The sequence below is a fragment of the Mus caroli genome, unplaced genomic scaffold (assembly GCF_978045245.1).
Source record: "Mus caroli unplaced genomic scaffold, Mus_caroli_1 scaffold_5, whole genome shotgun sequence".
Taxonomy (NCBI): domain Eukaryota; kingdom Metazoa; phylum Chordata; class Mammalia; order Rodentia; family Muridae; genus Mus; species Mus caroli.
In genome coordinates, this window is record NW_028227260.1 from 87,969,582 (window position 1) to 87,995,515 (window position 25,934).

At 40.7% G+C, this 25,934-nt stretch overlaps 1 pseudogene; it reads left to right on the forward strand.

Annotated features, from left to right (window-relative positions):
• The first annotated feature begins 24,783 nt into the window (after positions 1 to 24,783).
• Positions 24,784 to 25,435, forward strand: LOC110288694 (RAS guanyl-releasing protein 4 pseudogene; annotated as a pseudogene).
• Positions 25,436 to 25,934: the final 499 nt, after the last annotated feature.

Here is a 25,934-nt window from a genome sequence, read left to right on the forward strand (position 1 = left end):
TATGCTCCCCCTGTCCTGCACCCCAAGCCACCCACTCTGCTTCCTGGCCCTGGCATTCTGCTGTCCTGGGGCATATAATATTTACAAGACCAAGGGCCTCTCCCCCCAATGATGGCCGAATAGGCCCACTAGCCATCTTCTGCTACACATGCAGGTAGAGATACAAGCTCTGGGGTACTTGTTGGTTCATGTTGCTGTTCCTCCTATAGGGTTGCAGACACCTTCACCTCCTTGGGTACTTTCTCTAGCTCCTTCATGGGGGCCCTGTATTCTATCCAATAGATAACTCTGAGCATCCACTTCTATATTTGCCAGGCACTGGCATAGCCTCACAAAAGACAGCTATATATCCCGAGCTTTTGTCCCCGCCGGCAAGAACACACTCAGGACAACGGGAATCTTCTGCAGCAAAGCTTTATTGCTTACTTCTCAGGAAGATCTCAACCCCAGAAAATGGAGTCCGTTATATAGCACTCAGCCATGACGTTTCAGCACCTGATGTGGCGTGACAGCTCTTGATTCGTTGCTCGCTCATCACACCACTATTACACCCCGAGAATGGGCAGTGACTAAGAGTGAGTTCACTCTCGCACTTGCGCACAAGGCTTGTTTACTAGTTTGTCACAGCAGAGGCCAGCGCCATCTTATAATGGTGATTGCTCTCGGCACGCGCACGGCTCTCCACAGCGATTGCTCGCTGCACGCTGCACGGCTTTCCACATCTCCCCCTTTTTATTTTATTAAATTGAGGCTGGACTAGGTCTGTGTAATTATGCCCATCCGCTGTGGCTCCTGTCTTAGGTCGTTCCTCCAATGTCACAGCCTTTTCCTGTCATAGGGTAACCCTATCGCCACTGGGCCCCGTGTCTTAGGATGATCTGTGCATGAGGAAAGTTGCCCGTCCCTGGATACCTCAGTGCTATGTGACAGTAACTACTAAATGACCTAGGGCGAACTCTACAAAAGAGGCCAGCCACCAATGTCAACTAATTTTTGAGCATAGATAGCCAGATTTCGGGGGAGGCGCCTTGCTCAATGGCAGCAAGTGCTTGAGCTATCACAACCTTGTCACGTGTTTGTTGGGTTCTGAGCTTGCAAACCAACCAGAGCATGAACACAAGTCCACAGCAGGTGGCAACGCTAAATAAACCCACCCCCACCCATTCCTTAAAATAAGAAAATGCAGATGAAATCCAGGAGGAGAGGCCCTCTGTCAATGACAGGTCCACTCGTGTTGAGTTGATCTTTAAAACTGCCACCCTCAGGGCCTCAAGAGTCTCATCGAATCCCTCAGACCAATTTCCTGCAAGATACAAGGAAAGCTGTCTAGACAGATTAGCTGCATAAGTAAAATTTTCATATTGGACACTGGTAATACACAGGGCTTCCAGTTTTCTTTCACAACCCAACTGGGCCATCTCGTATAGAACTCCTATCTGTTCTTCTGCCAGGTCAAGGCGCTGATTCAATATCATCAGCCCTCCCTTTAACTTGGTACTAGCAGAAGTTTGGACAGTGATGGCATCAGCCAGATCTGCTGAAAGCTGATTTAATTTTGTGCCTGATTGAACCGTACTAACCATAGCATACCCTGCAGCTGTAGCAGCAGCTGCACTGGCTGAAATTGCTATGATCACGGCAGCAGTAATTCCAAAATCTCTTTTTTGTCAAAACAGGGATAAGGTGGAGGGTGTTTCCACCGGAACCGGGATCCAACGTGGGATCCGTGCTACCATGGCACGGGTGTTCTTTGTTATGTCCCAACATTGAGAAATCCAACAAGAATCATTGGAACAGACTTCAAATGAATCATTTGAAAGAATAAACAAGAAAGGGGGGTAAACACAGACTGGGGTAGATGGATAATTAATCTGGTTTACCAAAGTTTTATTGAACCCAGTGATCTCTACACTGGTATTAGTATATCCATAAGAATCCTGGGAGGCAGCATGTATTCCCCAATACTGAGCAAATCTTGAGATGCCATTAAAAGAAGCCTTTCCAACTGCTCCTCCCTGGATAAAGATCAAAGGAATGAGTTCTGTACAACTGCCATTGACTCCACAAAGCACCCACTTGTGAAAGGGATGCATTCTAAATTCCTGTATGAAAAGTCCCTTTTTCATAACAAATTCCTTCTCTGGATCATCTATCATGTTGGGAGAAAAGGAAAAGGATTTACTCTGATCTGCCCAACGAGTGATGGAGGATTGACAATCAGACCAAGGCAATATCAGCCCTTCATCTTCCAAGCTACAATGAGGGGCTATTTTTGGTTGGTGGGGACGTTCTTTGTCTGAAAAGTTAGGTGGTAGAAATGTACCATTAACCCAAATTGCCTCCTGCCAAAAGGTCCGATTTGTAAAGATTATATCTGCATTGGAAGTATCTTGGGTTGTGCTTACCCAACCTCCTCGGTGCTCATTAAACTTCCCCAAAGCTCGAGCTGTGAGGTTGATACATTTTCCTGGTCCATTAATTTGAAAACATAAAGAACCCTGTTCTAATAAAGAGCGATTTTCCCCTAATGGTGCTCGGGTGGGATCATAGGGTAGATATGGCAAATCTAATGTTTTATTAGTAGTAAAGAATTTTGGAAAAACTATAGCATTATGGCGAACTGGCATTGGTTTAGGGAAAGTCGAAAGAATGGCCCATCTCTGTTCGCCTCTCATACTAGGAACCTAAGACAAGTTCAGCATTGTCAGGATCAGGAGCAGTCCTCTGGAGGTCAGCATCTTCTGCACCATCCTTGATGAATATCTTGCAGGTGAGTCGTTCCGGCAGCCAAAATGGGTTGTCTTCACTCTGTGGAAAAACACAAACAGCTCCCCTGGATCTTATCAAAATAGGATCCGGGCCTTTCCACAGACCAGTTAAGACATCCTTCCATTTGACCATTTCTTTTGGTCTATCAGGGTCTGAGCTATGTCGATCAGCTGCAGAGCGACCTTGCTCGTCAAGATTCAAAAAATTGAGTGTAAAGAGTGCCATAGATACAGCTACTCTTGGCACTGAGGGCAGAGTCTCATCAACTCCCCTTTTTTGTTTTATGAGATAAGACTTAAGTGTACTGTGAGCACGTTCCACAATGCCTTGTCCTTGAGGATTATAAGGAAGGCCAGTCAAGTGAGTGACATCCATTTGATGACAAAATTGCTGAAATTTAGTAGAGGTATATGCTGGCCCATTATCAGTTTTAAGAATTGTGGGCTTGCCCCAAGCACTCCATGCTTCTAAACAGTGCTGTATAACATGAGAGGCTTTCTCACCTGTTAAAGGTGTAGCAAACATAACACCAGAGCAGGTGTCAATGGAAACATGTAAATATTGATTTCTTCCAAAGGAGGAAATATGAGTGACATCCATTTGCCAGACCTGTAATGGTCTGATGCCTCGGGGCTTTACCCCTACATGAGGAGTAGGCAGAAATTGACAAAAGTTTTGACATTGGGTGACAATGTCACGAGCTTCTTTCCTAGTTAAAGTGAAACGGCGGCGTAATGTTTCAGCCGTCACGTGGAAGTGTTTATGAAACTCCCTTGCAGCCTCTGACTGCGAGGACAGAGCAGCAGCCACGATTCTAGTAGCTTTGTCTGCCAAGTCATTTCCATGAGACATGGGGCCAGGAAGGCCAGAATGAGCCCTAACATGAGTAATATACACAAGATGTCTTCTATGTAACAAGGCTGACTGAATTTGCTGAAAAATGTGAGCAAGCTTGCTAGAGGGTCTAATTAAGCCAGCAACTTCAAGCATATTAACTGCATTGACCACATATGAAGAATCAGATACAATATTGAGTGGTCCCGGAAAAGTTTCAAGGACTTCTAGAACTACCAAACACTCTACAATCTGGGGTGATGTCTCATTATATTGTTTAGATGTTACTTTGCCATTTACTACATATGCGCCTATGCCAGATTTGGATCCATCTGTATACACTACTACCCCATCCGGAAGTGGGTGTTTGGCTGTTATTACTGGAAACACTATGGCTTGGCTTAAGGCAAATTGTAAAATTGGATGTTTTGGATAATGATTATCAATTTGTCCTGAATAAGAGGCTACCAAGACTGCCCAATCGTTAGTTGTTGCTGCCAGGGTTTGAACTTGAGCAGAAGTATAAGGTACGATTAGCATATGAGGTTCTTTCCCAAAATAAGTAATAGCTGCTTTTATCCCCCTAAGTGCAAGTTGAGCAATTGCATTAGGATACCACTCAATGATTTTTGCAGGGGAAGCATTAGGATGGACCCACAATAAGGGTCCTTTTTGCCATAAGACTGCTGTTGGTAACTGTGCAGTTTTTAATATGCACAATTCAAGTGATTTTGACTCCTCAATGCGTTGTAATTGAGCATCTTGTAAGGCCTTTTCTATCGTTTGTAAAGCTTGACATGCAGCTGGGGTAAGTGCTCTGTGGGAGGAGATGTGGGTATCTCCCTCTAATATGTCAAATAAGGGCTTTAATTCTGCTGACGGAATTTCAAAAATGGTCTTAGCCAATTAATATCTCCTAGCAATTTTTGGAAATCATTCAAGGTATGTAGTTGATCTTTGCGAATCTCTAATTTTTGAGGAACAATTTTGTCAGGATAAATGAGTGACCCTAGGAAGGCTCCCATTCGAGCAACTTGCACCTTTTCAGTGGCCACCTGCAATCCCCATTGCCCTAACGTTTTTATTAATATAGGGTATGCATCTTGCAATAATTGTGATTTTTTTTAATATTTTTATTACATATTTTCCTCAATTACGTTTCCAATGCTATCCCAAAAGTCCCCCATAGCGCCCCCCCACTTCCCTATCCACCCATTCCCATTCTTTTGGCCCTGGCATTCCCCTATATTGGGGCATATAAAGTTTGCAAGTCCAATGGGCCTCTCTTTCCATTGATGGCTGACTATGCCATCTTTCGATACATATGCAGCTAGAGACAAGAGCTCCGGGGTTCTAGTTAGTACATCATGTTGTTCCAACAATAGGGTTGCAGATCCCTTTAGCTCCTTGGGTACTTACTCTAGCTTCTCCATTGGGAGCCCTGTGATACATCCAATAGCTGACTGTGAATATCCACTCCTGTGTTTGCTAGGCCCCAGCATCGTCTCACAAGAGGCAGCTATATTTGGGTCCTTTCAGCAAAATCTTGCTAGTGTATGCAATGGTGTCAGCGTTTAGAAGTTGATTATGGGATGGATCCCTGGGTATGGCAGTCTCTAAATGGTCCATCCTTTCATCACAGCTACGAACTTTGTCTCTGTAACTCCTTCCCTGGGTGTTTTGTTCCCAATTCTGAGAAGGTGCACAGTGTCCACACTTTGGTCTTCATTCTTCTTGAGTTTCATGCGTTTAGCAAATTGTATCTTAAATCTTGGGTATCCTAAGTTTTGGGCTAATATCCACTTATCAGTGAATACATATTGTGTGAGTTCTTTTGTGATTGTGTTACTTCACTCAAGATGATGCCCTCCAGGTCCATCCATTTGGCTAGGAATTTCATAAATTCATTCTTTTTAATAGCTGAGTAGTACTCCATTGTGTAAATGTACCATAATTTCTGTATCCATTCCTCTGTTGAGGGACATCTGGGTTCTTTCCAGCTTCTGGCTATTATAAATAGGACTGCTATGAACATAGTGGAGCATGTGTCCTTTTTACCGGTTGGGACATCTTCTGGATATATGCCCAGGAGAGGTATTGCTGGATCCTCCGGTAGTACTATGTCCAATTTTCTGAGGAACCGCCAGACTGATTTCCAGAGTGGTTGTACAAGCTTGCAATCCCACCAACAATGGAGGAGTGTTCCTCTTTCTCCACATCCTCGCCAGCAACTGCTGTCACCTGAATTTTTGATCTTAGCCATTCTGACTGGTGTGAGGTGGAATCTCAGGGTTGTTTTGATTTGCATTTTCCTGATGATTAAGGATGTTGAACATTTTTTCAGGTGTTTCTCTGCCATTCAGTATTCCTCAGGCGAGAATTCTTTGTTCAGTTCTGAGCCCCATTTTTTAATGGGGTTATTTGACTTTCTGGAGTCCACCTTCTTGAGTTCTTTATATATATTGGATATTAGTCCCTTATCTGATTTAGGATAGGTGAAGATCCTTTCCCAATCTGTTGGTGGTTTTTTTGTCTTATTGATGGTGTCTTTAGCCTTACAGAAGCTTTGTAGTTTCATGAGGTCCCACTTGTCAATTCTCGATCTTACAGCACAAGCCATTACTGTTCTATTCAGGAATTTTTCCCCTGTGCCCATATCTTCAAGGCTTTTCCCCACTTTCTCCTCTATAAGTTTCAGTGTCTCTGGTTTTATGTGAAGTTCCTTGATCCACTTAGACTTGACCTTAGTACAAGGAGATAGGAATGGATCGATTCGCATTCTTCTACATGTTAACAATCAGTTGTGCCAGCACCATTTGTTGAAAATGCTGTCTTTCTTCCACTGGATGTTTTTAGCTCCCTTGTCGAAGATCAAGTGACCGTAGGTGTGTGGGTTCATTTCTGGGTCTTCAATTCTATTCCATTGGTCTATTTGTCTGTCACTATACCAGTACCATGCAGTTTTTATCACAATTGCTCTGTAGTAGAGCTTTAGGTCCGGCATGGTGATTCCACCAGAGGTTCTTTTATCCTTGAGAAGAGTTTTTGCTATCCTAGGTTTTTTGTTATTCCAGATGAATTTGCAGATTGCACTTTTTAATTCGTTGAAGAATTGAGTTGGAATTTTGATGGGGATTGCATTGAATCTGTAGATTGCTTTTGGCAAGATAGCCATTTTTACAATGTTGATCCTGCCAATCCATGAGCATGGGAGATCTTTCCATCTTCTAAGATCTTCTATAATTTCTTTCTTCAGAGACTTGAAGTTTTTATTATACAGATCTTTCACTTCCTTAGTTAGAGTCACGCCAAGATATTTTATATTATTTGTGACTATTGAGAAGGGTGTTGTTTCCCTAATTTCTTTCTCAGCCTGTTTATTCTTTGTGTAGAGAAAGGCCATTGATTTGTTTGAGTTAATTTTATATCCAGCTACTTCCCCGAAGCTGTTTATCAGGCTTAGGAGTTCTCTGGTGGAATTTTTAGGGTCACTTATATATACTATCATATCATCTGCAAAAAGTGATATTTTGACTTCATCTTTTCCAATTTGTATCCCTTTGATCTCCTTTTGTTGTCGAATTGCTCTGGCTAGGACTTCAAGTACAATGTTGAATAGGTATGGAGAAAGTGGACAGCCTTGTCTAGTCCCTGATTTTAGAGGGATTGCTTCAAGCTTCTCTCCATTTACTTTGATGTTGGCTACTGGTTTGCTGTAGATTGCTTTTATCATGTTTAGGTATGGGCCTTGAATTCCTGATCTTTCCAAGACTTTTATCATGAATGGGTGTTGGATCTTGTCAAATGCTTTTTCCGCATCTAATGAGATGACCATGTGGTTTTTGTCTTTGAGTTTGTTTATATACTGGATTACGTTGATGGATTTCCGTATATTGAACCATCCCTGCATCCCTGGGATGAAACCTACTTGGTCAGGATGGATGATTGTTTTGATGTGTTCTTGGATTCGGTTAGCAAGAATTTTATTTAGGACTTTTTGCATCAATATTCATAAGGGATATTGGTCTGAAGTTTTCTATCTTTGTTGGGTCTTTTTGTGGTTTAGGTATCAGAGTAATTGTGGCTTCATAGAATGAGTTGGGTAGAGTACCTTCTGTTTCTATTTTGTGGAATAGTTTGTGAAGAACTGGGATTAGATCTTCTTTGAAGGTCTGATAGAACTCTGCACTAAACCCATCTGGTCCTGGGCTTTTTTTGGTTGGGAGACTATTAATGACTGCTTCTATTTCTTTGGGGGATATAGGGCTGTTTAGATCATTAACCTGATCTTGATTCAACTTTGGTACCTGGTATCTGTCTAGGAACTTCTCCATTTCATCCAGGTTCTCCAGTTTTGTTGAGTATAGCCTTTGGTAGAAGGATCTGATGGTGGTTTGGATGTCTTCAGAATCTGTTGTTATGTCTCCTTTTTCATTTCTGATTTTGTTAATTAGGATGCTTTCCCTGTGCCCTCTAGTGAGTCTGGCTAAGGGTTTATCTATCTTGTTGATTTTCTCAAAGAACCAGCTCCTTGATTGGTTGATTCTTTGAATAGTTTTTCTTGTTTCCACTTGGTTGATTTCACCCCTGAGTTTGATTATTTCCTGCCGTCTACTCCTCTTGGGTGAATTTGCTTCCTTTTGTTCTAGTGCTTTTAGGTGTGTTGTCAAGCTGCTAATGTGTGCTCTTTCTAGTTTCCTTTTGGAGGCACTCAGAGCTATGAGTTTTCCTCTTAGAAATGCTTTCATTGCGTCCCATAAGTTTGGGTATGTTGTGGCTTCATTTTCATTGAACTCTAAAAAGTCCTTAATTTCTTTCTTTATTCCTTCCTTGATCAAGGTATCATTGAGAAGAGTGTTGTTCAGTTTCCACGTGAAGGTTGGCTTTCTATTATTTATTTTGTTATTGAAGATCAGCCTTAATCCATGGTGATCTGATAGGATGCATGGGACAATTTCAATGTTTTTGTATCTGTTGAGTCCTGTTTTGTGCCCAATTACTTGGTCAATTTTGGAGAAGGTACCATGAGGTGCTGAGAAGATGGTGTATCCTTTTGTTTTAGGGTAAAATGTTCTGTAGATATCTGCCAGATCCATTTGATCCATAACTTCTGTTAGTTTCACTGTGTCCCTGTTTAGTTTCTGTTTCCATGATCTGTCCATTGGTGAAAGTGGTGTGTTGAAGTCTCCCACTATTATTGTATGAGGTGCAATGTGTGCTTTGAGATTTACTAAAGTTTCTTTAATGAATGAGGCTGCCTTTGTATTTGGAGCATAGATATTCAGGATTGATAGTTCCTCTTGGAGGATTTTACCTTTGATGAGTATGAAGTGCCCCTCCCTGTCTTTTTTGATGACTTTGGGTTGGAAGTCAATCTTATCTGATATTAGAATGGCTACTCCAGCTTGTTTCTTCAGACCATTTGCTTGGAAAATTGTTTTCCAGCCTTTCATTCTGAGGTAGTGTCTATCTTTTTCTCTGAGATGAGTTTCTTGTAAGCAGCAAAATGTTGGGTCTTGTTTGTGTAGCCAGTTTGTTAGTCTATGTCTTTTTATCGGGGAGTTGAGTCCATTGATATTAAGAGATATTAAGGAAAAGTAATTGTTGTTTCCTGTTATTTTTGTTGTTAAAGTTGGCATTCTGTTCTTGTGGCTGTCTTCTTTTAGGTTTGTTGAGGGATTACCTTCTTGTTGTTTCTAGGGCATGGTTCCTGTCCTTGTATTGGTTTTTTTCTGTTATTATCCTTTGAAGGGCTGGATTCGTGGAGAGATAATGTGTGAATTTGGCTTTGTCATGGAATACTTTGGTTTCTCCATCTATGTTAATTGAGAGTTTGGCTGGGTATAGTAGCTTGGGCTGGTATTTGTGTTCTTTTAGTGTCTGTATAACATCTGTCCAGGATCTTCTAGCTTTCATAGTCTCTGGTGAAAAATCTGGTGTAATTCTGATAGGCTTGCCTTTATATGTTACTTGGCCTTTTTCTCTTACTGCTTTTAGTATTCTATCTTTATTTAGTGCATTTGTTGTTCTGATTATTATGTGTCGGGAGGTATTTCTTTTCTGGTCCAGCCTATTTGGAGTTCTGTAGGCTTCTTGTATGTTCATGGGCATCTCTTTCTTTAGATTTGGGAAGTTTTCTTCTGTAATTTTGTTGAAGATGTTTGCTGGTCCTTTGAGTTGAAAATCTTCATTCTCATCCACTCCTATTATCCGTAGGTTTGGTCTTCTCATTGTGTCCTGTATTTCCTGGATGTTTTGAGTTAGGATCTTTTTGCATTTTCCATTTTCCTTGATTGTTGTGCCCATGTTCTCTATGGAATCTTCTGCACCTGAGATTCTCTCTTCCATCTCTTGTATTCTGTTGCTGATGCTTGCATCTATGGTTCCAGATTTCTTTCCTAGGGTTTCTATCTCCAGTGTTGCCTCATTTTGGGTTTTCTTTATTGTGTCTACTTCCCTTTTTAGGTCTAGTATGGTTTTGTTCATTTCCATCATCTGATTGGATGTGTTTTCCTTTTTCTCTTTAAGGACTTCTACCAGTTTGGTTGTGTTTTCCTGTTTTTCTTTAAGGACTTGTAACTCTTTAGCCATGTTCTCCTGTAGTACTTTAAAGTCCTTCTTGATATCCTCTACCATCATCATGAGATATGCTTTTAAATCCAGGTCTAGTTTTTCAGGTGTGTTGGGGTGCCCTGGACTGGGCGAAGTGGGAGTGCTGGGTCCTGATGATGGTGGGTGGTCTTGGTTTCTGTTAGTAAGATTCTTACCTTTACCTCTCGCCATCTGGTAATCTCTGGAGTTGTTATAGTTGTCTCTGTTCAGAGGTTGTTCTTCTGGGGATTCTGAGTATCCTCTGTCAGCAGACCTGTACAGACTAAGTTCGGGGGAGTCCCGGAGCCAAGATGGCGCTCCCTGCAGGGCAGGTCACTGTCCTCCGACTGGGAGGGTGCCGGATGTCTGCGGCCCCAAAAGGGTGCTGCCTCAGCGGCTCTGTGGCTCCCGCCTGTCCCAGAAGCTGTCTGCCTCTGTGGTCCTCACTCTAACCTGTAGACTAAGTTCGGCGGAGTCCCGGAGCCAAGATGGCACTCTCTGCAGGGCAGGTCTCTGTCCTCCGGCTGGGAGGGTGCCGGAAGTCTGCGGCCCCAAAAGGGTGCTGCCTCAGTGGCTCTGTGGCTCCTGCCTGTCCCAGAAGCCGTCTCTAATTGTGATTTTTTATGGCAAATCAAAATGTCATCCATATAAATTATCACCTGTAATGATGGAAAATGCTCTCTAACTGACTTAAGTGCCAATTGCACATACAGTTGACACATGGTGGGGCTATTCGCCATCCACTGAGGTAGGACCTTCCATTGGTATCTTTGATCCGGTTCTAAATGATTAATGGCTGGGATGGTAAATGCAAATCTTTGCCTATCTTGAGGGCATAAAGGTGTAGAGAAAAAGCAATCTTTAATATCTATAATTATAATTTCCCAATTTTTGGGTAAGGCAGAAAGCAATGGTAGCCCTCGCTGAACTGGTCCAAATAGACGCATTTGTGCATTAATAGCTCTAAGATCATGTAATAAGCGCCATTTGCCAGATTTTTTCTTAATTACGAAAATAGGTGTATTCCAGGGTGAGGTAGAGGGCTCTAAATGACCCAAGCGTAGCTGTTCAGAAATTAGTTTTGTAGCTGCTTCTAACTTTTCAGAGGAGAGAGGCCTTTGAGGAACCCATACAACTTCCTCTGTAAGCCATGGTATGGGCATGGAGCCCTCAACGGCCCCTAGAAAAAACCCAAACCTTGTCTCCCATTATTACCTTTTTGAGGGATAGGTTCAAGTTTACCCTGCTCTCCTTTCCCTGATCCCCTTCCTTCTTTATAGCCCATTTTCTTCATTATTTGAACAGCTTGTGGCGAGTATTCATTAGTCAAGGTCAGTCCTAGTGCCTGTAAAATGTCTCTCCCCCAGAGATTTACTGGGAGTGGTAAAACATAGGGAGTGAATCGTCCTGTTTGACCTTCAGGAGCAGTCCAGCTCAAAGAACGGGAACTAATAGTGGGACAGGACTGATAACCTAAACCTTGCAAAGAACGTGATGACTGAGTAACGGGCCAAGTTTTTGGCCACCATTGGGAAGAAAGGATACTTTTATCTGCTCCTGTGTCTAAAATCCCTTTAAATTGTTTTCCTTCTATAACTAATTCTAAGAATGGCCTGGAGTCAAGAGGCATCACTAAGTAAGCAGAATCATTCCCAGTAGAACCAATCCCTCTGGTAGCTCGAGGGACACCAGAGGAAGGAAAACAGCCATGTAGGCTTGGCAAAATTATTAACTGAGCTATTCTATCCCCTTGTGAAATAGAAAAGACACCCTGAGGACAGGAACAGAGAACTTGAAGTTCCCCTTCATAGTCTTGATCTACGACTCCAGGGTGAACAATAAGACCTTGTAAGGTAAGGGAGGCCCGGCCCAATATTAGGCCAACACTCCCGGATGGCAGAGGTCCTTTATAGTCAGTAGGAATAGGCTGTACCCCCATTTGGGGCATTAGCATGAATCGGGTGGTGGTACGGAGGTCCAACCCAGCTGATCCTTCTGTTGCCCTGCGGACTGTGGGGTCCACCTTTTGCCTGTCGAGGTCCCATATGTTTTCGGGCCCTGAGACCTGAGGGCCCTGTACTGGTTTTTTGGAATGGTCTCATTATCTACTGCTTGAGGGAATCCTGGCTGCAGGGGCCTGCCTCGAATGTCCCTGACTGAACGACAATCTCTAGCCCAATGATATCCTTTTCCACACTTAGTACACAGTCCTGGTGCTCTCCTTTTGACAAGGGCTCTACAGTCCTTTTTTAAGTGTCCCGGTTTGCCACAATTATAGCAAAGTTTGAGCTCAGCCATGTCAGGGTGTTTTTGCCCTTGTAGAATGGCAGCTGCTAAACCTGCATTAGTGAGTGGCCCTCCAAGCTCACGGCAAACCTTCAACCAATCCTGTAGTCCCTTGCTCTTTCTAGGTGTAATAGCCGCCCTGCATTCCTGGGTAGCCTGTTCATAGATCAACTGTTCAATTAAAGGCATAGCTGTTTCTGGATCCCCAAAAATTCTCCCTGCCGCTTCTGTCATTCTACCCACAAAATCTGAGAATGACTCCTGTGCGCCCTGGGTGATCTTGGTCAAATGCCCACTTGCCTCTCCCTTCTTAGAGAGTGCCTTCCATGCCTTAACTGCAGCAGCTGAGATCTGAGCATAAGCTCCCCAATGGTAATTTGTCTGGTTATTAGCGTGTTGTCCCTGACCTGTAAGCAACTCAAAAGTCCATGTTCCTTGGTCCCCTTCAACATTGGCATTGGCCCTTGCCTGTGCTTGGCAGGAGTCTTGCCACAAAGCTTTCCATTCTAAATACATTCCCATGTTAGGAGATGCGGCTTTTACTACGGTCATCCAATCGCCAGGGGTCATTGCCAGAGTCGCAAGCCTTTCGACTTGGGCTACAGTAAAGTTGGCATTGACTCCATAGTTACGAACTGACTCTGCTAATTCTTTAATCTGTATATACTCCACTGGGGCATGAATGCGTCCACCCTCTGCGCCTTCGAAGACTGGGAATGCTTGCTGCACTTTTCTCTGTTCCTCTTTTGAAATGAATGAGTCTGATTGATACCTCTGCATGTAGGGCGGAGGTGTACTAGGACCCAGAGGTTGCGGATCTGAAGATCGCATAGTGATTTGACATTTGTCTCTAGCTACTTTTCCTTTCTTTATGTTATTCTGTAACTGATTAGCTTGTCTTTCATCTGGCTGGTATCTTTCTTCCTCTAAGTCTGTCTCCTCAGAGGAGCTAAGTTCTTTATCCAATTCTGAGCTACTGACAGCTAGTGCCTTAAACTCATCTAATGGCGGGTAGAGGCTCCTTTCCTTATGTGCCTCTCCAGTTCTTTCTCTCTTCTTCTCTCCCTTTCCATCCCTTTTTTTAATCTCTCCCAAGGCATTCTTTCCTTTGTATCTCTTTTCCTCGGGCTCAAGGCCCGTGGAAAGGCCTAAATTCTTCGGTGCACCTTGTTTCGTCCCAACTTTCAATCTCTCTCCCCACTCTGCCTCTGATAGACTGTCTTGAATTTCGTCCAAAATCTTCTGCCCTGCTTCTACCATCTGCTCACAATCCTCATCTGTTAAGCACGATCTGACCAATTTCCATAACGGCATGACCCCTGCTTTAAGTTTGCCGTTCTGCTGTTCCCTAACTAGATCTTCTTTCAGTTTATCCCAAGAAGTGACAGTTAACGAACCTGAGCAAGCATACCATGGTGCCACATGGTCTACCTCCCTGACAAATGCCTCTATACTCTTAGTGGCGATTTTTAGGCCACACTGCTTCAGGACCGACCTTAACGCCACTACTACAGAGTGAGAAATTCCCATACTGCTGCTATCCAGTCCTGACCGTGACTGAAACTAATCACTGTCCAGGCACTGTCCAGGTGCTGTCCGAGCCTGACTGCGACTGGGAACCAGTCAGCAGTTCCAGTGGTGGAAGCAAAACGAAACTGAAAGGGAAAGTGTGATCGCCGTGCAAACAATCAAAAGGGCATCTAACTCTGGAGAAATTTCAAGACAATACTTACCTTGCAGAGCTGTAGTGTCCCGCAGTTCTGATTCCGCCCCGTGAACGAGGGATCTTCCTTGCGCTGGTGTGATGGTAGTTCCCGGGTTTCGGCACCACTTATCCCGAGCTTTTGTCCCAGCTGGCAAGAACACACTCAGGACAACTGGAATCTTCTGCAGCAAAGCTTTATTGCTTACTTCTCAGGAAGATCTCAACCCCAGAAAATGGAGTCCGTTATATAGCACTCAGCCATGACGTTTCAGCACCTGATGTGGCGTGACAGCTCTTGATTCGTTGCTCGCTCATCACACCACTATTACACCCCGAGAATGGGCAGTGACTAAGAGTGAGTTCACTCTCGCACTTGCGCACAAGGCTTGTTTACTAGTTTGTCACAGCGGAGGCCAGCGCCATCTTATAATGGTGATTGCTCGCGGCACGCACACGGCTCTCCACAGCGATTGCTCGCTGCACTCTGCACGCTGCACGGCTTTCCACAGCTATATCAGGGTTTTACATCTTCATATGTTCAAATCCTGACTGCTTTCTGGTTTGTTCTCTTTTTAAAATTATACATCTAAAATGAAGATTTATAAGTGCTGTGGTTGAATTTAAGTGTCTCTGAAGAAGCCATATGTCAAAGATTTGTTCTTCGCCCATGGCACTATTGAGAAGAAGTAGATAATTTAGTTTGTGGGACACCTAGGAGAACACCTGATCAAGAGACAATGCACTTAAAGGAGACTGAACAAACAATCCACTATCTTTCATTTTATCCTATTCTTTGGGCAAATTTACTCTGCTGTGTATTCACCACATGACATTGCTGCTTCACCCTAGGCCCAAGAGCAACAAAGGAAACTAACTATATCCTGAAATTTTCAACATTCTAAGCAAATGCAAAACCTTAATTACCTGAATGTTTCAGGCATTTGTTATAATGAACAGTAGTTGACAAACATGTGGCTTTTTTCATATTTACTTTTTAATCCACTAAATTGAATTAATTCTGCCCACATCTACAAGGCTATCCATTGGAAAATGATGAAACAACTATTGTCTGTACTCCTAAAAAAATTAAAAGTGACTTTTTCTTTCTGAGCAGAAATCAACAGCTAATACCCCATCTGCTATGGGGTAGGTCCTTGGGAGACTCTCTACTTCCATTATAGATTTTTTAATTGATTTGATTTTCTCTAGGTCTTTTGTAGGTAACCATAGCAAATAGCCATGTTGTATCTCCAAATAACAGCATTTCACAACACAATTATACAGTCTCTGGATTTTACATTCTTAATCTTTACATCCCATCTTCCATGCTGTGTTCTAATCATTGGGAAAATTATTGATATAGATGTCCTATCTATAGCTAAGTATTCATTCATATTTTTAGCACTTTGGAGAATAATGTATTTCTACATTGACCACAGCACACAACAATAAGAAATTCCTCTGATCAAAAGTGTGAGCAACATAAATCTAAGAATATACACAAATGTTCTCAATGCAGTTTTATAATATGACTATTTCAAAAAACAACATCAGTAATCTTTCCTCTTTATGGCCTATGGTTTCAAAAACCATGCATTTTGACCATGTTTATGGTACCATAACATTTCTCCTGTAGACCAGGCCTTAAATCCAATCAGGACACTTGTTTATACTCCTAAAACATCTTGCTATTATTGCACCAGTGAGTACTTCTTGGCTGGAATACCAGTATTATAACAAGCAAAGTCCATTAATATATAAAACTATTGGTATATTTTATACCTCAGCAGCCTAGATAGCATCTTCAAGTACTGTGACATCTAACCAGCAAGGAGAGTTTCTAGGTTATTTTCTATTCTGGGATATTATAAATAAAGCCACAATGTACATGGTTTAGCAGGTAATTTTGGGGTAGGAAAGAATATCATTTAGGTATATGCCAAAAGTCTTGAGGTAGATCTATTACCAATTTTCTGTGAAAATGTCATACTGATTTCCATAGTGACTTACATATTTGCACTTTCACCAGGAATGGAGGAATTCTCCCCTTGACTCCACCTTTGCCAGCATGAGTTGTAAGATATTTTATCAATATTAGCCATTTTGACATGAATAAGGTGTAATTTCAGAGTTATTATTTTCAATTCCAAGAGGGCTAACTATGTTGAACATTTCTTTTAAGTGTTTCTCAGCCATTTGATTTCCTCTATTGAGGATTCTTTATTTAGATCCATACCCTAATTTAAATTGGATTATTTATTTTCAGATATGGCATTTCTTGAGTTATTTATAAGAGCAGTCTATTGTATATGGAGTTGAAAAATACTGTTCTCAGTCTGTAGGCTGCCTATTTGTCCATATGATGGTTTCCTTTGCCTTACTGTAGCTTTTCATTTTCATGATGTTCCATTCATTAATTGTTGATATAAGTGCATTATCAGTGATGTGTTCAAGAAGTTGTAACCTATGCCAGTGCATTCAAGGCTATGCCCTGCTTCCCTTCTAGCTCTTTCCATTTATCTGGGTTTATGTTGAAGTCTTTGATTCACTTCAACTTGATTTTGTGCAATGTGATAAATAAGAATCTATTTGCATTCTTCTACAATAGACATCCATTGGACTAGTAACATTTGTTGAAGAAGATGATGTCTTTTTTTACAAAGTATATTTCTAATTTTGTTTTAAAAAATCAGGTGTGTGTGTGTGTGTGTGTCTATGTATATGTCTTCAGTTAGATACAATGTGTGTGTTGTTGTTGTTGTTTTTAATGCCAATACTATGCTGTCTTTACTACTATACCTTTGCAGTACAATTTGAAATAGGTAATGGTAGTACTGCCAGAAGTTCCTTTATTGGTCAAGATTGCTATAGTTGTCCTTGAGTTTTTAGTACATGAATTTGAGTGTTCCTTTCAAAGGTCTATACTGAAATGCATTAGAATTTTGTTTGTGCTTGCACTAAATTTGTAGATTGCTTTTGATAGAATAGACAGTTTGCTATTTTAATTGTACTGATCCAAGAGCATGGACATCTATCAATCTTAGGATATCTTCCTCAGTTTCTTTCTCAAAAGTCTATCACTTGTTAGTCATGGTTTACTTAAGATATTTTATGTGCTTTTTTGCTCTAATGAAAGGCATTATTTTTTTCCACTCTGTCGTTTCTATATAGGAAGTGTACTGGCTTAGTTTTGTGTCAACTTGATACAGATGGAGTTATCACAGAGAAAGGAGCTTCAGTTGAAGAAATTCCTCCATGAGATCCAACTGTAAGGCATTTTCTCAATTAGTGATCAAGGGGGAAAGGCCCCTTGTGGGTGGGACCATCTCTGGGCTGGTAGTCTTGGGTTCTATAAGAGAAAAGGCGAGCAAGCCAGAGGAAGCAAGCCAGTAATGAACATCCCTCCATGGCCTCTGCATCTGCTCCTGCATTCTTACATGCTTGAGTTCCAGTCCTGACTTCCTTTGGTGGTGAACAGCAGTATGGGATTGTAAGCAGAATAAACCCTTTCCTCCCCAATTTGCTTCTTGGTCATGATGTTTGTGCAGGAATAGAAACCCTGACTAAGACAAATTAGTACCTGGAGTGGGGTATTCCTATGACAACCTGACCATGTTTTGGGGAGGTTTGTGGAAGGACTTTGAAACTTTGGGCTTGAAGATCCATTCGTTGTTAAGAGCTCTGTCAGGGGGCTGGTGAGATGGCTCAGTGGGTAAGAGCACCCGACTGCTCTTCCGAAGGTCCAGAGTTCAAATCCCAGCAACCACATGGTGGCTCACAACCATCCGTAACGAGATCTGGCGCCCTCTTCTGGGGTGTCTGAAGACAGCTACAGTGTATTTACATATAATCAATAAATAAATCTTTAAAAAAAAAAAAAAAAAAGAGCTCTGTCAGATGTTGTGTAGGAGCTTGGAAGATAATGTTGAGAACAGTGCAGAAGATGGAAGTCTGGCTTGTGAAATTTCAGAAAGAAAATTAAAGACTCTTTTCAGGGCCATTGCTATTTTGATTGTAAATATTCTGTGGTTCTGGTTAGCTGTGGCTGAAGAAGAATCAGCTGTGATTAACAAGATACCAGAACTACTAAAGTGTAACTTTTGCATTACTGGGACTATTGATGCTGGTTAGCTCGAGCTAAGAAATTAGCGGTGATTAAGAAGAAACCAGCATCATTGAGGTGACATTTTCTGGGAATTGTTTTCTGAGAACACAGAGGCTGTGTTCTAGAGATATCCAAGGTTGTACCTTGTGCTGTGTCTGGAGTTGGTAATGTGTAAGAGTCACTCAGGTGGTACTGGTTTTGAAGGCATGAAGGGGTCATGCAGAGCAGCTGAGACTCAGCACTGTGAGAGGCTATGGAAGGCCATTGTTGAAGGTGCAGCCTCAGTTGCAATTGATGGCCCAGGACTGAAGGGGTTATGTAGTGTTTTGGAGATGCAAGGACCATGAATGACCACCAAGAACAGCAGCAGCAGTGGAGTGCTGGCATCTGGAGCCTAGAGGAAAAGCTGCATGCTACAATGCACAGGGCTGGAGAAGTGACCCAAGCCCTTGGAGGATCCCAGAAGATCGTGAGTTGTATCTCAGAAATTGGACAGTTGGAGTTTAATTTTTGCTTTTGATTGTGATTGTGCCCTGATATTTTTCCCCCTTGAAGGAAGAAAGTATTTTAGTGGAGCCCACAGTTAAAAGACTTTGAATTTTAAAAGACTTTGGATTTTTAAAAGAGATGGATATTTTAAAGAAATTGAAATTTTAAGAATATGTAAAGACTGTGGGACATTTAGAGTTATTTAGATCTTGGGGATGAATAAGAATGTAAGGGCCAAGGCTTCCTAGTGATGTGTTTGTGTGTCAAGTTGACAAGGGGTCAATTGTACTGGCTAGTTTTGTGTCAACTTGACACAACTGGAGTTATCACAGAGAAAGGAGCTTCAGTTGAGGAAATGCCTCCATGAGATCCAACTGTAAGGCATTTTCTCAATTAGTGATCAAGGGGGAAAGGCCCCTTGTGGGTGGGACCATCTTCTGGGCTTGTAGTCTTGGGTTCTATAAGAAATCAAGCTGAGCAAGCCAGGGAAAGCAAGCCAGTAAAGAACAGCACCATGGCCTCTGCATCAGCTCCTGCTTTCTGACCTGCTTGAGTTCCAGTCCTGACTTCTTTTGGTGATGAACAGAAGTATGGAAAAGTAAGCCGAATAAACCCTTTCCTCCTCAATTTGCTTCTTGGTCATGATGTTTGTGCAAGAATAGAAACCCTGACTAAGACAGGAAGGCTACAGATTAGTTTTAATTCATCTAGAAATCAGTTACTTTGCTGAAAGAGTGTACAGCTCTAGATGTTTTCTGGTGAAATTTTTATTTTTACCCATGTACACCATCAAATCATCTACAAATAACAGTATTTTGACTTCTTTATTTCCAATCAATATGGTAAAAGTGAACAAACTTCTATTGTTTATAATTTTCATGAAATTGCTTTGAGTTTCTCTCTGTTTAATTTGGCATTACCACATGCTTGTTGTAATTTGTCTTTATTTTATTTAAATATGTCCCTTGTGTCCCAAATCTCCCCTGAACTTTAATCAGGAAGTGTTAGTGGATTTTGTCAAAGGCCTTTTGTGCATCTAAACAGATGATGATATTTTTTTTCTTCCTCTTTGTTTACAAGGGGAATTACATTTATTAATTTTTATATAATGAACCATCTCAGCATATCTAGGTTGAACCCAACTAGATAATGATGTATGATATTTTTTATATGTTCTTGAATTCACTGTGAAAGCATTTTATTAAGTACTTTATGAGGGAAATTGGTCTGAAATTTCATTTCCTTTTGGTATTTTGTGTTGTGTGGGGTTTTGGGGGTAACTCTGGCCTCATAAAATAATTGGAAAATGTTCATCCTTTTTTTTCAAAATATTTGAGGAGTATTGATTTGAATACATCTTTGATTTTTTTTTAAAGAATTATTTCATTTTATTTTATTTATATGAGTAGACTGTCGCTGTCTTCAGACACACCAGAAGAGGAAATTGGATGGCATTACAGATGGTTGTGAGCCACCATGTGGTTGCTGGGAATTGAACTCAGGAACTTTGGAAGAGCAGTCGGTGCTCTTAACCACCAAGCCATTTCTCAGAATTCTCTGAGAGAATTCTGTGCTAAAACCATGTAGTTCTGAATTTTTTCTTTGTTGTTAAGTTGGGAGACATTTAATGACTTCTACTTCTCTGGTGGTTATACAGTTCTATTTAAAGCATTTATCTGATTTTGCTTTTACATTGGTAAATCACACTTAACAAGGAAATTATCCATTTCTTTTAGATTTTTCAATTTTTTTATATTATGTACTTATAATTATCTGGATTTCCTTCATATATTTTGTTATGCTCCCCTTTTTTTGTTGTTTCTTATTTTGTTAATTTGAATATTCTGTTTTTTGTGGGTTTTTTTTAATGTTGCGATAATGTTTTGTTTTGTTTTTTCTATCATGTTGATTTTGTCAAAGAACCAAGACTTTGATTCACTGATTCTTTATATTGTTGTCTTGGTTTCTATTTTATTGATTTCAGACCTGGGCTTTATCAGTTCTTTCTATCTAATACTCTTATCTATATTTAGTTCTTTTAGTTCTAAATCTTGCAGGCATAAAGTTAAGTTATTACTATGAGATCACTCCAATTTCTTTAAGTAGTCACATATAGTGATAAGTACTTTCTTCTTTGCTCTGCTTTCATTGTATACCATGAGTTCCAGTATGCTGTGAATTCATTTTCATTAAATACTAAAAAATAATAATAATAATAATCTCTTTCTTATTTCTGTACGGTTTGATTTTTCCTTCAGCAGAGAGTTATCCAGTTTTAATTAGTCTGTAAGCTGTTTGTTGTTTCTGTTGTTGATATTCAGCTTTATTTTGTTGTGGTTAGATGAAATGCAGGGAGTTATTTCACTTTACTTATATTATTGAAACTTTATTTGTGTCTGAGCATTTGGTCAATTTTGGAGAAAGTTATGTGAGGTGCAGAAAAGAAGGTGTGTTCTTTTGTACTTAGACAAAATATTCTGTAAATATCTCTTAGCTCCATTTGTTTTATAATATCTGTTAGTTCCAGAATTTAACTCTTTAGTTTTTGTCTGGATGACTGATCCATTGTTGACACTGGGATATTTAAGTCTCCTATTATCAGTGTATGAGTGTCAGGATGTGATTAAAAATATAACAGTATTTCTTTTACAAATGTGAATGTCCTTATGTTTGCAACATAGATGGTCAGAATTTATATACCATCTTGGTGGAACATTTTTTTGATGAATATGTAGTGTCCTTCTCTGTCTCTTTTGATTAGTTTTGTTTCTTAAGTCTCTTCTGTTTGATATTTGAATGGCTCCACCCACTTGATTTTTGTTCTATTTGCTTAAAATCTTTTACCAATCCTTTATCCTAAGGTAATGTCTATCCTTGATATTGAAGTATATTTCATTGATACAGCAGAAGTATGGATCCTGATTTTACATCCACTCTGTTAGTGTGTGGCTTTTTATTGAGACATTAAAACCATTGATATTGGGAGATGTCAATGACTAATGACAGTTGATTCCTTTTATTTTGATCTTGGTTGTCTTGGTGGTCATGGTGGTGTTGGTGGTGATGTCTGTGTGTCCTATTCCTTTCTTTGGATTTTACTTATGTGAGATTATTCATTGCCTATATATATATATATATATATATATATATATATATATATACATATATATATGTATATAGGCATATATGTATATGTATATATATGTATATAGGTATATATGTATATATATATATATATATATATATATATATAATTCAATGACAGAGATTCTCTCTTCCACTTCTTGTATTCTGCTGGTGAAGCTTGTCTCTATAGTTTGTTCTAATATCTTATTACCAGAATAACCTCAGTTTTAGTTTTCTTTATTAATTATATTTTCAATTTTGGGTCTTGAATAGTTTTATTCATTTCCTTTGCTCTGTTCGTTTGTCTTTTCTTTAATTCAATTAAGATTTTTTTCAATTCCTCTATAAGATCTCCTGTCATATTCATATAAATTTTGGTAAGATCTTTCCTTTGTGTTTCAGCTATGTTGGATTATCCAGTGTTTGCTGTGTTAGGATAACTGGACTCAAGTGGATATATCTTGTCTTGGCTGTTATTGATATTATTTTATGCTCGTGTCTTATCATCTGGTTTTGGGATGATTTAGGGGATGACTTCTGGATTTGTTTTTGGGGGGTAGGTGGTTTATTTTATCCTCTTGGTTTCTGTTTGTTGTTGCTTCTTTTTTTGTTATTGTTTTGTTTTAGTTCATTTTTTGTTTTGATTTCCCCTAAGAGTATGATGGTTGTGTATTGCCTATTTCCCTAGCTTTTTCAGTTGGTATGTTTATACAAAATGCTTTCTGATATTGGATACTTGGATACTGAAATAAGTTGAAAGAAGGAGGGTTGGAGAAGAACATCTTTATGATCTGTTGGTATTGGGATCAGTGACAAAAGTGAGAATATATGAGGTTTTCCTGCTATACATCTGTAGTTGTGACAAGTGGAGGTGTCAGAGGGGGAGATTATGTCTCAGAAGCAGCAGGAGAGGTATGGGTCTGACTTCAGCCTACCTGTTGCCCTTGGAAGAGTTTCCCTTGTGTTAACATGGAATTTGAGTCTATAACAAAGCCAAAAGTCAGTGAAATAACAGGAGATTGGAACAGATGTCCATGGAAGGATGTAACAGGTAGAGTGCTCTTTTATAGAGGTGGGAGTGAGACTAAGGATTTGAGATTAGGAGAGCAGAGGAAGAGGAGATGGTCTGTGGGCATCCTACCTATTTTTCTGATGGGCATGACCTTATTTAATAAGGGGTACACCTTGAAATGGAGGACTTGGATACAGTTATAAGTCTAGGGAGATATGCTAATGGGTGGAAGGGCCTGTGGGATCTATAGGAAATGTTGGTGTGGTAAAAAATGGCTACAGCTGATGTTCTGTTTCAGAGCTTGTGATGAGCCTTGGGTATTGGGTCTGAGGAAACAGAGAGAGATGAAATTTCTAAGATGTTTTATTCAATCTTCATTTTTTAATAAATTAAGTACAAAATATTTGTATTTACCTTGGTAATATCTTACATATGATGCCAATTTTAAGCTGTTACCAAGCCATTGGTTTTAATAAAATAAGAGATTATTTATAATCATCATATTTTGTCTATGTTTGTAAAAAAAAAACTATGATTTTTTTCTTATAGCCCAGGTAAATAAATGATTGTAAGTTAACTTACTATGGGAGTATATGAACATGGATTTATATTTTCAATTTATCAACACCTCAGACTCTAAGCAGATTATGACTCTCAGTTAGAGGTTTCTATTGCTGTGATAAAATAGCAAGACTAAAGAAACATGTAGAGAAAAGGTATCCTGAGTAACTGTCCTCCAACCCTAGCAACTTCTATTTTAAGAAATTCAGCTTTATACTCTTGTACAAAATATTCCCTGATGGACTAGTTGATAGTTCACACCCTTGCATGATAACTCAGAATGTGGCTTCTGAGCCACATGAGCTTCTCATGTGAATACTAATCCAGCAGCCCTTTACCATCTTATAATGCTGTATGCCTCATTGGGGTGTGGCCTAATTTATATAGAGGATAAGGGAGCCTTGAGTACAGTCTCTACCAATCTGGCTATGAGGGAAATCCTCATTGGTGCTTGATAAAAACTTTTGGGCACAAGGGTTTCCTGGTGCATCTCCCACATTTCTGTAATTCTTTGCCTAGTCTCTGTAAGCATGCCAAAATAAAAGAATTCATTGGTTTCCCCCATAATATACTCTGGTAGAATCATACCTATGTTTTTCATTGGGATGATGGAAGGTGAAGTATGCATTTCTTTACATCCCCCTGGGGAAGTAATTTTACAGGCAAAGTGGTTATTTTTATTTGTTTATTTATTTATTTATTTATTCATTTATTTTTGCTTAACTCTTAGGTCACAATCCACTACTAAGGGAAGTCAGCAAAGAAACTTAAGACAGGATGTTGTAGACAGCAACTGAAGCCATGGAGGAGTGTTGCTTACTGGCTTGCTCTTCTTGTGTAGTCATCCAGTGACATGAACAAACTAGGTTTACCTGAAAGGGAGTTTGTAAATGAAAAGGATGGAAAGGGGGGGGGGTTTGCACATACATCCAATGACTCTTCCTAGATTGTTGAGCCCATCATGGCAAGCACTCATGGTCTGTTCAGCCTGCTCAAGGCTGTGGAATGGCACTTTCCCAACTTGATTTTCCTGGCTTTATTATACAACTCAGGACAACCTCTCAAGTTATGCCACTGCCCACTCTGCGATGGGCTATCCTACATCGGTCATTAATGAAACAGGGGAAAAAAATCACTATTTGTCTAAAGGTAAATCTGATAAAGACATTTCCTTAATTGAAAGTCTCCTCAGATATAACTAGGTTTGTGCCCAGATAACAAAAAATAGCTAAAATAATCTGTTTAAGGAGGGAACTGGATCAAACTCCTGTCAGGACCCACGCCTCCCTGCACCCTCCAAGAAACATGAACCCAAAAGATATTAAAAGGTAGTCTAATTAGGAATGCTATGGGAAGGCAGGAGAATAGGGTCAGCCACAATAGGCCAGCATCCACAAGACCTGCCCCACCCCAGGAAGTCAGCAAGGTCATGGCTTCCATGAATCTCGGAGTGCTAAGTGAGAACAGCTGCAGCGAAGATGAACTACTGCAGGGATATATCCCCTACTTTGACTCAGCTGGCAGCCTACTCTGAGGGGACCATATTCTCAAGATGGTGCTTATTATGCACAGTTGGGTTCTGCCATCCTCAGAGCTTGTTGCCTGTCTGCTAATTTTGTATAAGAAGGCTTCCAAAGATGCCCATGAGCTAAGACAGCTACAAATCTGTTACCTGGTCAGGTACTGGCTGGTCCATCACTCTGAGGAAGTACACCAGGAGGCAATCATAAGCTGGTTTTGGACGACTGTCACTCAGGAAGGCAACATGGTCCAAAGGAGCCTAAGTGATGCCTCAAACCTTCTGAGTCCTGGAGGGCCCGGTCCCCTACCTCCAATTGTCCCGTCCAGCAGGACCCAGTTATTCGTGGGTACCTGCAAGAGAAATGAACGGGGGCAGGGGAGGGGAAAGAGCGAAACCAAGAAGAATTCCTGTCAAGGTGTCAGTTTATTAGGGTGAAAGGCCAGGTTATAAGCACACAGCAAGGGGAAATAGGGAGAGTCTGAGGGAGAATTAACAAAGAACAAAGAAGCAGGCATCTGGGGACATGAAGGCTGAATTCTGACTGCAGGTGGGAGGCACTCTGAATCTTATCTCTGGAATGTAGATTCCTCCTTAACAGCCCAGGGTGTCAAGCTGGGCTCAGCACATAACTCATGTCCTTAGAAGTCTTGAGAGTGAGGAAGTGATAAAGAAGAGAGGACTATAATTCAGCTTTTTTAGGGTCTCTGGTGCCAGGAAGGGATAAGGAGGAGGAGGTGACTGGCTCCTTAACACAAGGCCATTTGGCTTATTAGGGTGGGAAACTGCAAAAGGCCTACTTTCTCATGGTATGGTCTCCAACATCTTCCCCCTTTGAATTAAATTTAATAAGGCCACACTTAACTGAGGTGATCAAATGATCTTCTCATCTTTGGATGAGTGGGCATTAACCATGCTGAGGGAGCATTTACCCGAT